Here is a 14,604-nt window from a genome sequence, read left to right on the forward strand (position 1 = left end):
AAATGTAATTCAACCCAAAGGAACTCGCTCACTTCAGTCGCATTCCCATTCACATAAATTTTCTAAAGTGCGTAGTTGTACAATTGGACACTCTGACTGAATCCTGGATATTTAGATTCCTTCCAGTTTAGCTAGTTTCTGAGAACTACTACGCAGATTCGCCTTACTTACTGCATATTAATTCCATCGCATGCGCAAATTTCAAATTACTTTAACCTAAAACAAAATGGCTGAAGCGTGTCCTTTTCTGTTCAAAAAAAAAATCTTGCAAAAACTTTCACACGCGTAAGAAAAAGGACATACACGACACAAAAGAAGTGATTCCTTACTCGCAAAAATTGAGGCGAACCAGCTCAGTACAGCACCAACTCCCCTTTTACCACTTGCACTCTCCCAACCCAGACTGGCAATCTTAATTTTGTGATATTCGTATTCGTATTATTAAAACTCTTGTTTTGTGCTCATGACTCTGAAAAATCTTCAAAGTAACCCGATTTCCATCTTTTTTTCACTTTTTCATTCCTTCGGTGTTTCATTTGAATTTAGCAAAGGGTGAAAACAAAACCAACCCCAAACGATAATCAAAAATTAGAAAATCTTAAAATATTGCAACAGCTGCCTTCATTCGTCTGGGACTATTGCGAGTCTTTTAAGTTCTGCCTTGGTTGATATCAAAACTTAAAGGAACCCCTATACATTTTTTCCTATTTTCATAGCATTTTCCTTAAGGTCGTTGCGCTTGAGCTGCCGTGCCGAAAGCAAATAGTCGAAGATTTACTTGTGCTTGTAAAAAATTATGACTGAATATTTAGGAAGATTTATGTAAGTTCGTACCCGTACCCGTATATAAAAATTATTAAGACAAACAAAAACTCTTCAATTTCAACGCAAAAAGAACCGGTTACTTTTCAAACTTTAAAGTTATCTCAGATACAAATAACTCTCATTTTTTAATTAATTTTATTATCAATCTTTTATTATGATCAGCGATCAAAACCAGGCTAAACTCATTAAATAGGTAAATGAATGCACTAATTTAATGTCTTTTTGGAATCTTCATAACATTTACTATTCTTCACTTCCTCTGTATATGTCCTGCTCCCTGAAGGCAGACAATAGCTGCATTAGGTAAACTACTCATCAACAATCTAGAAGAGCTTGCGGAATTTAATATTAACGAACTCCGGAAGTTTCTAAACCACATAGACTGGATTTAGCGCTACTGTAAACACAAACGCCCAAAGCAGCAGTTGATAACGAGGATGTGACAAGGACGTATGGTTTGACGCACCACTTAAACCAACCAAGCAACAAAGTTCATTAAAACTTACAGACATATAGCAAAGATTTGGGATGCATAAACATTCATCGCAGAAATAAGGATCACTGTTTAAAACTAATGTGACTAGATCCGATAGCAGTATAGGTATGGGCATACACTCTAGTGATGTGGACTTCACCAAATCTTATCATTCATCGAACTTCACCTTAATATTTTAGAAGAACAATCTTTGCTGTCTCGACTACATATTGGTGAAGGCATCTACTGCACCTAAATACATCTTGATAGCAAATTTCAGAAGTATTAAATAAGTAGTGTAATCTTTACGTAGAATTTAAACACAAAATGAGGTCATTTAATACTAAGTTAATCTGTTTCTATGTTTATATAACTGTAGAGCAGTTGTTATAATATATCTAAGCCCAGCAACTCACTAACAAGACTTGTCCGTAATATTAATCGATTTCTTGTGCTTGTCCATGTCACTTAATAATAAATAAGGCTTTATACCTATATCACATCACAGTCATTCATTTTCTTCTTAAGACAAGAATATTGCAATAAAGTACATAACTTACTACTGATAAGGACATCAAACTACTTTGAATAGTTACATACTAAACCCTCCGTTTCACTGAGTCTTATTACCCCTTACTGTTCAAATTGGTAGGTTAATTCTTTGCAAACTAAGTAAAAAGTGACTATAAAAAGTAACTCCTTTTTTGAAGGAGTTTACAGCACTAATTATAGAGCTCACTCTTATATAATAATTGTTACGATTATTGTTTCTCAGTTGAACGATGGTTTAGGTAAAAATAAAATAATAATATAAAATTATTTTTATTGTTTCTCATATAAAACCACCCCTTAGGGTGACGAAACCACGAAAGACAGGGAACTGAACTCCGATGAACTTATAGGAAACTTTAACTGCGCATATTTCCCTGATTGAGTTTCGCAATTTCTGTGCCCTTTTTGCGCAAGCGCATTCTTCTACAGTCAGCTCTGTTATGGATTGCACATCCCCCTTGAAAGATTCATCTTATTGAAAATGTTTTATTATAACTTGAATTCTATTATGCCGTGCTCTAAGGATGTTCAGCAATTCCTTGCTATTAAAATGTTGCGTGTGTCTTGCAAGACGAGGCGTACACCTGGTCACACGAACGCGTTTGATTTCATACTCGATTCCAGTAAATTCCCTTATCGAATCTTCACATTTCATGATGGACTATGAAGCTCGCCATCGGGAATAAGGGCACAGTTATTGCAATAAATGTGACGCATGTTAATTATTCTGCCTTATTTGTATTGTGGCAGAAGCTGTGAGATTTATTGTTACTTGGGATGAATTCTTTTTATAGTATTTAACCGATATCTTCTTTTCTAATTGTTTTTTATACTCAATTATTGCGGCATGAATAATGTGACTTATTAAATAATCAAAAAGAAATACCCCTATTTGGTGGATCGGATTTTGTAGCACTGTTTCAGTGACATATATCAAACAAAACTATTTAAATAAGTTTACTTCAACGTTTCTCGTGTGGATCACTTAGAAGATCATTTAGAAGACGGTGCGACACAAATAGTAAATGTTGATTGCTACAGTCATGTGATTTCAAATATTTTCTGGTAAATTTGAAGACATGGTTGTCGAAGGTATGCGGCTCCAACAAGCGGGTATCTTAATATACACAGCGCGGCTGACACCTTAATTAACACACATTTTTATTATAAATTTGATACCAAAATCATGCGATCTGTCACCACTATCACCTATTTTAAGGCGTTCTGCAAAGGACCGTATTTATGCAGACAGTCTTCATACTTTCAATGTGGGAGTTATCAAACCTATTGGCAACTATCAGTCGACTAGTCATCTAAAATTACCTAAAAACGATCCAGTTCTGTTCCGTGGTGAATATTAAAATGATTTTGAATTTAACACCTTAGGGCAAAGTCTGAAATAAGAAAGATCTGAAAGATAACCGTGGTTATTATTTAATTAATCGATCGATCAGGATCGTTTATTACATTAAAGCAGTTGAGGCAATAGGTGTTATTGATTGTGAAATCTTCTTATATTCCTATTTGTTATGTAAATGTTGTGTATTTTATCACTTTATTAAAATAATAACGTAATTATAAGTATTTCAATTATTTCGTAAAAATAATTCCGCAGTTTACAAAATTTATGGCGGGGTCTTTCTGAATAAACAATAAAATCCTTAAGTTAGTAAATGGAAAATGCCATGTCCTTATACTTATTGCTTTCAAAACAAGGAATTATCAGTTATTATTGTGTCTATTCTAGGGCTTCGTAAAGTTATTTGACAAATTTGCATTGTAGTCGATTTTCTTTCACAAAAATAATCTGCCATTTGAGGTACAATATTTTTTCTTTGTCTGCAAGATGAATGCATGTTTTACTTTTAATTAGGAAAATAAAATACAGATTATATACAATAAACATTGTAAATATTTTGAAACAAAAAATTTCATTATTGTCTTGTGATATTTGTGTACCTGGCACCCAAAGACGAAACAGAAAGGACGTCTTTCTCAGAATCGGCCGTAAAACGTTCATAGTATTTGACTAATAAGCATTTCAACGCTGTTTTATTTCAGGACAAGAAAATATTGTCAAATTTTTGTTGACAACAATCTCTGTTTAATATACATAAGCAGTATTAAAACTCAATTATCACTCTTGTGACCGCTTTTCAGCACTGTTCGGTTTGTAAAGTTGCAAGGCCCCCAATATGCATGCCTAATAGTTTTACCACTTCTCCCTCCATGGAATATATATTCAAAGAGATTTTATTCCATGCTGCACAAATACTTCAATGTCACGCCTCATTTTGTGACACTCTGCTATATTCCAATACTTAATGAAGGATCAACGCTTGCTGTTTCATGTTTTGGTCGCTTTGGTTTCATATTCTGATGCAGGTCCTGCTGCTTTCGTTTTACAGTTTAGCTTGAAAACCTTTGAAAGCAGAAAGCAAAAGGAGCAACTAATATGTTCATAAGCATGAAAATGGTTCAAATACACTCCTGTGGTGTGAGTTCGCAGAATTTGGTATACTACAGATAATTTGGTATACCTACAGTGTTAACCAAAATTTTGCGGAAAGCCCTCCATTATATTACGGTCGTAATGGTTTTGGCCAAATATCCCAAATTTAAAGCATATCAATTTAATTATTGGCAATTAAATGAAATTGTTAGCAGAACTACAAAATTATTATATACTTCTTGCTTAATGAGCCTTGTGACTTAAAAGCCCATCTTTCATTTAAAAGACTATACAATAAGTTGTCGTATCACTAAAGTCTATTTTTCTTATCTTAATATTCATTTAAAAAAAAATAGTTCTTATAACCAATTTAATTAATTTAATCATTTAGTAGATATCTTCTTTCTCCATAACAATATAAGGACAGCTGCTACAAAAAGGAGTGTGCCCGTGCACCAAGCTCATACAATGAGCAGTCTCTGTAAGTACCGAAAAACTGGTACAATGACATGTTCATGTGCCATTGGTACAACAATATTTTTTATTTCAATCTAATACAATACTTTTACACATAGATGAAAAAATTATTAATATGTATAAATGTATATCTACCTTTATCGTAGCAATAGCTCATAATAGTCACCATTCGCTCAATAAAAGACAAGCAGATATATAATTGTATAAAACCGATTATGTTGCCCTTTCGGCATCCCTTCATTATCAAATTATATCCACTTACTTTTCGCTCGTAATAAATTTTTGAGCTTAAGAATGTGTTTCCGAGTCTTTGAGGCATTTTTTGAGCAAATGGACTCATCTTCGAAGTGAAAAAATTGCCGCTCAAAATATTAAATTATTTTTTTCCGTTGTGTGTTACAAAGAACTTGTGTCTATAAAACTGCACTGCATGTAATTTTTGGGGTAAAAATGATTGGCCTTTTATATGTTGAGCTGCTCATTGTTGAGCTCAAAAGGACTAGGTAATTGTATGTTGTAACGTATTTCTTTTTGAAAGTATACGCTTTAGTAAATGCCTTGGAACGTGCCATTTTAATTGAAGGACCTAAAGATACGAAATGTTTGTAATGTGTTTTATAGATAAATTTTTTTTATAGATATAAAGACTTCCTATAAAAAATTTCAAGAATATTGAGGCAGTTTAATATGGAACGCGCCAAATATTTAAGACGGTAAATGAAAGGATTAAAATCCCACAAAACGGAAACAGCTGTTTACTTAGGAATCTCAGATCTTTATTGAAAAGATACTCCTCTTGAATACTAAGCAAATGCACAAATGAAAAATTTTATTGTTTGAAAATGTCTACATTTTCAATCTTTTAGAAAATATTAAAAATTCTCATATTTTATACAGTCTTAAGTCAAGTTAAACAGTCTTGCTAATATCACTCTCGTTATAGTTTCTGAATACTGGAAAGGATGAAAAAGCAAGCGGTTTTGCACGTTTTGGGGTTTCCAGATTTCATTAGTAGAAGTAATTATCTCTTTTTGCTACTAATAGTTAATTAATATTAAGTCATACATAACTTAGCGATTGACCTTCATAAAACAAGATCAGATTTTGAACAATTTATACCCGGGACCTTATGAATACTATTTGGTTACTGTAATCATTTCTAATCACTGAAGCATATTCATTGTAGATATTTTTAAAACTTAGGGGAGTGAGAAACAATAAAATATTTTGTATAAATAAAATATTTTCCGAAAGTAAAAGGCTTTTAGGAAGCACTTATTTGACAGTTTTTTGAACTCTACTTTGTTAAAAACTGAAGATCTATTAAATTCAACAATATGGGTCTAGGTATCATCTCTTTGATTATTGCAACTGGCAAATAATCGATTGTTGTAGAATTTGGGTAGCACCATAGAGAGTTGTATTTGGAAGCAAATTATGTTAAACTAAATAAAGCAAATTAAATTAAGAAAGCATTTTATTTAATGAGTGGAATACTTCTAAGAAATATAAGAAGAATTATTGATGTGTATTATTAAACAATTGAAAAATGCTTCAAATCTAACTGATATTTAGCTTTGGAATTAGCATTTTAAACAATTAATTTTTTCCTTCCAATTTGCTGATGAAGAAAATCCATATTCTACTTGTTGTGATTGTCAATATATAAACGTCAATAGTTCTAAGCTGTAATGTATATATTGTCCATAACTGAATTTTTATGATTTCAATATGTTCCTTCAGCGATGAAGAAGTGTAAGTAAGCAATTTACAGCATCACATGACCGTATCATGTATGTGACATAGTTGAACCATAAATGTCAAAATTGTGTCATTTTCAATTTTTAACCCCACAAAAACGTGAATGTATCCGGTTTTTAAAATCTATTTTAATATCAATTTTAATTGAAACGATAAATCAGTACGTCACAAATTCTACATGCCCGCGTTTAAATACATAGAATTCCGTTCAGAACGTATTCAATCAAAATTAAATACATACTATTTAAATTTTTTATTTTTTGTCTTTTATGTATCTCATAAATGTTACCCTCATTTCATTTATTTTTTTTAATTTTTCTATTTTTTTTACTCTCGACAAGTGCAAGTTTTCTACTTAAATGCTTCGATGTTCATGGCATGAAAGTATGACAAGAGCTGTACTGATGCTGTCAGCAATTTAAGTGCTGCTTCAGCGCTGCTTCTAGTGCTGCTTCTAGTGCTGCCTCTAGTGCTGCTGTTGCCAATTATGGATTGGTGTTCGCATCTTGGGCCATTGAGTAGCTATTCGATTTGGTATATAAAAACTGCAATATCGAACGACAACTTATTCAGTGGTTCAGTACTTTTGTTTTACCGCATAACACTTTCGGTTCCATTGCAAAAACTCAGAAAAACAAAAAAGGGAAAACAGATTCCATTTTTTAAATTTTAACATATTGCAAAAATAATTTAAATGAAATAACGATGATTTCAGGGGTCTACCTATGCCTATTGAGCCATTGTTCATGTTGAGTCCTTTTTCGAGTTAGTGTATCTGGGTACTTTTACTCTTTGATAGCTGGGTGGATTCTGCAGAGTTCCACTCTTCTCACTGACTAATTTATGTGTTCCTCTTCCTCTTCCTTTATGTGATCTGTGTATCCGGTGTGGCCCGGTGTGGCTAGAGATTATACTGAAATTAGATAGTGCTAAGTAGGGTAGCCTAACGAATACCTAGCTTCAAGGCTCTGTCTCTTATGTATAACTGTATAAAACTCGACGGTTTTTGAATCATTTGAGATCTTTAATAAAGCTTAAAATGCATTTTAAACAGAATTCCTGCAGTTAACTAAGAAAGTGCTTAATTTGTTGAATTCATGTTGCATATACATTGGACGACCACCTTCTAACAACTGTGGCAAGAACAAATTGTAAGAAAGATTCAATTTTCTAACATAGATACCTAATTAACGCTATTCCATCAGCAAACCCACTATTAACTGATATCTTTAAGAGATATCTTAAAGAGAATGCTAGACTCTTGCATATTTAAACGGTACCAGCTTGCGCACAGATATTCACGTTGTATATTCACTTCTTGTATTAGTTCAATACCTCCCAAAGAGTACAGATAGCTCTTTCTGTAGCTAAGTCAACACAACCCCTAAGTTGTTATATAACTCTATTTATTGACTGTATTTTATTTTAAAACCTAGTATTTAGCTCAAAGTTATTATTTAAAAAGAGGATTTATGGCTTTCTGTTTTGGTATCCGAATATATTACGCAATGTAAATTAATAACTTCAATTTAAGCACTTTTATATCTAATAAGTAGAGTTTGTATTTATTCTGTGCAAAAAGATGATATTTTATAATATGTGGTATATATTAATATATCATACCGTATCTTTACAGTATCTTGACAACTTCATGAATGTTTCAATTTTTAAAAAACTATATTCCACAACATACACTCACTTTCCCTCTTTTCGTTGTCAATACCCATAATTATTTGCAACAACTTCCGCAACATCCATGGGAGTACAGACGGAAGTATCTCACTCATCTAAAAATTACTTCCGTTTACTGTAAAAGAACAAAACTGGAATAATTCTCTACGTTTACCTTTTTAGCGGTATTTGGCTCTTTTTTCCACTTTTCACAGACACAAAAAATAATGAAATATCAGTTTACAATTTTCATTATACAAATCATTTTTAATATATATATTTTTTTTTTGTGAGGACTCCAGAATTTAAATGTCCTTTATCCCTAACCATGTAGATTGATTCGCACGCTGAAAGTGTGATCATCATTTTTCGATAACGCTGCGATCTTTGGAATTTTACTGTAAAAGAAAATACATTTTTTATGCTATAATTCCTTCTCATATAAATATGGATGTACATATGTATATGTATATGAAATTCATAACTCCTGAGCTCCTTTTGTCTTGCGCATCCTGGGAATATATTTTTGCATTTCACCCTTATGAACTCGTTTCAACTCATTCGACTTAATAATGTTGTTGTTCTTGTTCTTGTTGTTTGTTGTTGTTGTTGTTGTTGTTGTTCGCTGCACTGCTACTGCTCTTGCTTCGTTCTGCATAAATAGCATTTCTTAACAGGTGTATGTCTGTCTGTCTGTTTGTCCGCATGTCTGTCTGTTTAACTGCTTATGTTTCTGCATATTCTGTTTCTGTCTGGCTGAAAACGTTTGTTCCTATTGTTTTTGTCGGTTTATTTGTAGGTGTTACTATCGTTGTTAGTGTTTTTCTTCTTTCACGTCGCTTCTTCACCTTCTGGTTAAAATGGCATTTCTGCTGGTTGGCGTATTCATTTCATTTTATTCCCACAAAGTTTAATTTGATTAAAATCTTGAGAACCAAATGAGTCTGAAAGAAACTGATGAGTTGCTTTATTGTTTTTTTTTTTTTTTCATAACTAAAGATCAAAATATTCTATGGATATTGTATAGTGAAATGAACATAACACTTCAAATAATAATTGTAAAAAGTGTCCGAAATTTATTTAAGTAAAAACATCGCGGTGAAGCATTATCACAAAAGCACCTATATAAATTAATATCTCATTACATTTCAAGTCGATAGCTTAAAGATGGTTCTAAGTTATTTATTAAAATAAGTCGATATTTGAAGAACGAGTTTCATTGATTCAAATTTTGTAGTTCGACCCAATTTTTTTAGTATATTTATTTTTAAATATTTACTTTACATCCCCGTGAAGATTATATATAAAAATTGGGAGCTAACACAACTCTTATAGATCTCTTATAGAACATTTTTTATAATAAACACTTCTACAGATATTGTATGTTTTGGTTATCTTTTATATATAATATATATGTTAATCCTTAGATAATGAGATGAGTAAATTAAACAACACAGATCTTATAATTCTAAATAAAATTGTACTAACTATTCTATCAAAATTCTCAATTGTATTGCCATAAAGAATAACCTGCTCTCCATTGCATTTCTGCACCAAGTTTAACTTATTTATTATCGTTCTCTTTTGCATTAGTTGTTCCATAAAAACGCTATTTGGGTAAAAAAGAGCTCTTTGGGTAGACTTCTATTGCCAATTTTAAACCAATTTTGTTTTCAAATCTTTTGTCTTTAGTGAACTATAATAATGTCATTCTATAGCATTTCTAGAACAATCACTAAAAAAAGTCGTAACAATAAATATATATCTATCATAATTCAAGACTGCTGTGTCCGGTATTGGCATCATTCAACAAGTATTATGTGATGAAGGCATACAATAAATACTCCCTTATATAAAACCATAATGACACATTTATACAAAATGAAAAACCCATTGGTTGTGGTGCTTCTCCAAAAAATAAAAAAAAAAACTGTTATTTAAGTACACATATATAAAATATTAACTGCTAAGAACCTATGCTATTTTTGTCTAAGCTCTCTTCTTCGAAAATAAATGTCCCATAATTATTGATAGATACTTTATTCAATGACGATTGGTACATTATGTAGATACATTAAACATAGATAGATACATTGTATATTTTCGGCGCCTTGATAGTTTTTTTAAGTAATCACATATAATACTTAAACCAATGTTTTAAAACTTAGCAAGTGCTGTACTACAGTACTTCTACTATCAATTTTTGTATTACAAACCTTAACCTTAAATTGTTTTTGTCGCAAATAATTTACCAAACCTTGTTATTTATTCTGACACCTACAAATGCAAATAGAGCTTCTTATCTCTAGACATGAACTCGAAATAAATTCCCACAATCATTAAAAGCGAAGGAATAAATGAAGTTCTCTGTCCTATCTGCTAAGTTAAACATTTTATGTAAATATTTAAAGTCTATAAATGTAAGAGAAATCATAAAATTAATGTACAGAAGAGTTTAAATTCGAAATTAAAATAAAATGAAATAAAATTACAAGGCCTAGATGCGCCCTTATCTAACTAAACATTTTACCCTTGGGCTGAACGAAACCAGTCAAGAAGAATGAGGAAGTTTGAGAGCTGTCAACATTGTGTGAATTAATTTGAATGATGTACGTGCGTAGACAGAAAGGGTTTAGTTCGGGACTTAACCCAGATAATATATTTGTTTGAATAATAGAACAGTGTATGTTAAATAACTTTGAGATAGAAAATGTTACATATTTTGATTTACACATAAAATAAATTGATATAAAGTTCCGGTTTAAATACTTACAACTACTCAACTCAAAAAGAATTTCGAATTGAAAAATCGGTCTAATCAAAGGAAAGTGATACACATAGACTGATTGTATGGCGTCTAATTTAATGACCATTAATTAAAAAAGAAGACTTTCTAATGAACTCTATGAGTTTGCATTTAAACAGAAACAGAAATGTAAACAATTTATGTTAAACCTAAAAATTAAACATTTAGCCTACAAGAATTTTTTTAAATACCGCAGAGTGCCAGCATATTTTGCAGGACTCTCTTTTAGTTCATTACTTAATACCAGCACAATAATATTAATTAAAATGATATAAAAATTTCGCAACACAATTATATTTGAAAGGAAGCTAATGAATCAAAGAAAATTGAACGAAGTCTGTAAAAATATTCCCACGTATTCCCGAAAAAGTCAACAAAAGGTATCAATCCGCACCTTCGATTATACTGTGTTATGCTGAGGTGAAGAGGCGACTATCTCCTTTTCTCTTCTTATCGGAAATCAACACTACCAGTAAAAGTTACAATATCACTGCAAAATGACTAACAGAATTACAATCCATTAGCAGCTGTTTGATACCGTACGGCACAACTGGTCACCTCAGTCTACAGTTAATTTGTGTGCACCGATAATTATACTTTGTATGCCAAAACTGACTTTTATAATATTAAATTACTTTCGATTCGTGTTTACATTATGAGAATAAAATATGCGGTATTTAGTGTGGATAAAGAACATGCGACACTTACACGCTCAAACCCTTTACATTGTGCTTTGTGCGAGTATTTAGAAAGAGGATAACAGTGATTAAATGTATTAAAATCCTGCATAACCTGCATAAGCTGAGGTTAAATTAGTTGCGGTTAAGTATTAAAATTGGCTTTTTATTTTATGTAAAATATCAAAAAAGTTTTTTTGTGCAACTACAAGTGCTTGATGAGGTCAAAATGACCATGAGAACAGATTTCATTGTATATCTGGTGAATTTAGGTCATGCAAAATCAAATACTTTACCCATCATATCATCATATGCTATCATCATACAGGGTAATACATTAATTCATACTTTATGTAGTTCATGTTTAAACTAAATTTATTTTCATAATTTGTCTATAGTAATAGCAATAGACTCAAGAAAAACTTAAGCAATAGAATTCAAATTTAAACTTGTGAGCAGCCTAAAAACAGTGCCAAGTAAATCCTAAAAGAGCAAGCACCAAACTTAGGCTTAGTTAGAATGGAAAGGTTGTTTTGCTTAAACACAATTTTAAAATCATTCTTTTTTTGCTACAAATGTTTAAACAGATTTGCTCTCTTACTATAATGCAAACCTGACTTTTGGTTTTCCTACATTATCAGGAAAAAATATTAAAGCCTCATTTCTTTTAAATTTACCACATTGATAATACTAAAATAAACACATTCATCAATAAGAGGACACAATGATAATGAATTTAATTTCATTATAAATGTATCCTTCTACACACAGGATCTATTATTATCTATTATCTATCTATAATCTATATATTAACATATCTAACTCACTCTTCCGGCTGTTAATGTATGCTTGCGACAATACGTAGTGTCCAATACTGACTGACTACCATTGCATGGTTAAATTTAATTCAACAGAATAATATTCCTAACTTACTCAAATGGTCATAACCACCGGTTATCGGGTTTCGGCCTGACGCAGCATTCCTATACAGGCACTTCGGTCACGTGTGCACCTTAAAGTATTCTTATATCTTAATGCAAAATTCAGCTTGAAAGCGTTGGAACACGGTTTTTTCAAAAACATATTTTACAATATATGTATTAAACTAATGTTAACTTATTACACATCATTGGCTAAAAGAAAATTTAAATCTTTGGGACTCCTTTTCTAACTGACCCGAAAGTGTCATTCTTCAAAATCCAGAACTAATCCGTATTATCCACCACTCCAACCTAACTTAACCTTATTTATTAAAGAAACTTTGTTATATTAATGAGTATATATTTTTATTAAAACTAATATAATATGACACACCATGTATAAGAATATATAAAACAAGTTGATGTGTAACACTTATATATGGAAATAAATTATATAACACTTTAATTCAATTTTGTGGTTCTGTCAAAATCAGCTTTACATAATTATTGTAAATTTAAGAATGTCATTGGTTTGATTTTAAAATATGCCTTAAAATTACTTATGTTGAATAAATTAAAATAATATTCAACCTGAACAGATAAACTCAATAAAGTTTTAATATTATAAATTCTTTATAAAAAAAAAATTTCACTTCCGCTTATATGTATGTTACGTATGTATATTGTCATTTGGGAAAATTGAGAAAGGTTCCCAAAATGTCATAAATGTCAGAGCAACCACTAACCTCTTATACCAAACAAATTGAATATCCCCACAAAGGAATAAACAAACCAATGCGACTAATCTTCAGTGATCCCTAATGATCTCGCTTGTTGCTGGTGTGTGTAGGGCAGTAGGGAAACCAAAAGAATTCCACACACAAATACTTTAAATCAAAAATTCACACCGCCATAACTAAAAATAAACATTTAGTGTCCTACAGATCCTTTGAGGTATATCCTCAAATATTTATGTTGCGGGATAGTTTGTTATAGTTATTTATTTAAATTAATTTTTAACAATATGCTTAGCAATTTATTATGTTTGCATATAGCGACCCCAAACAGTTACAGATCTTCATTTTCTGTTTAAACAAATCGCCTCTGCAGGCAGTCAGGCACGCTACTTACATTTTGCTTTATGCTCACGACACACGGATGCCAGTAATAATCTTTTTGGTACTACATCAATACCACATCATGTGGAATTCATTTACTGCTGGCTGTAGTGGCACAGTCGATTAGCTCTCATAAGTTCAAAACTACAACAAGAACAACAACAACGCAACAGAAAAAACTCTTTGCTTCACTTTCTCTCACTTAAACAAGTTTATTTTCTTGTTTGTGTTTTATTGTTTACTTCGGATAACAAAAACAAAACCACTGCATTGATTACGCGCACGATCGGCAATGGTACCAGTGCAACAGCATAGTTAATTGCGCCTGCAAAAGCAGTAAAACAAATATTTACAGTAAAACGAAGCTCAAGCAAATAAACGGTTGCAAAAGCAATGAATTATAAAATAAATGTATGTATTTACACACAAACACATACATACATACACATATTTATATTAGGCTAAATTTAGAATTGTTCTACTTCGTTATTTAAGAACTTCTGTTAACAATAATGTGTTTTATACAAAATCATATTAAAACTTTTTGTATGAATAATCATTTTCATAATAGATTGAAAAAATCTGTTTAATATTTTAGTATGCGCAATGCTTTACAGCACATATTAGAAGCCACAATGAGCCATCAAACAATAAAAACCACGCAAATGTACCGATTGTTTTTGCTTTATTATTTTGTTTAAAAAAGCTACTCAGCTTTTTTTTTAAAATTCCTCAATACAGTCATTTTCCTTTGCATTACTCTGTTTTGCTTTGCTTTTGAATCATCGTTCGTTTTGAAATACGAGTATCAACATGGTTGATCATCATATTGCTCACAAATATTGCCTAAGTGCTTTCCAATATGAAGAA

At 31.4% G+C, this 14,604-nt stretch overlaps 1 long non-coding RNA gene across 1 annotated transcript; it reads right to left on the reverse strand.

Moving 5' to 3' along the window:
* Positions 1-8,124: 8,124 nt before the first annotated feature.
* Positions 8,125-14,225, reverse strand: LOC119678100. The gene is made up of 3 exons (XR_005252313.1): positions 13,748-14,225; positions 8,389-9,167; positions 8,125-8,329 (listed from the first exon to the last, which is right to left on the reverse strand). It is a non-coding gene; the product is annotated as an uncharacterized LOC119678100 (long non-coding RNA).
* Positions 14,226-14,604: the final 379 nt, after the last annotated feature.

Source organism: Teleopsis dalmanni, chromosome 2, assembly GCF_002237135.1.
Source record: "Teleopsis dalmanni isolate 2A chromosome 2, ASM223713v2, whole genome shotgun sequence".
NCBI lineage: Eukaryota > Metazoa > Arthropoda > Insecta > Diptera > Diopsidae > Teleopsis > Teleopsis dalmanni.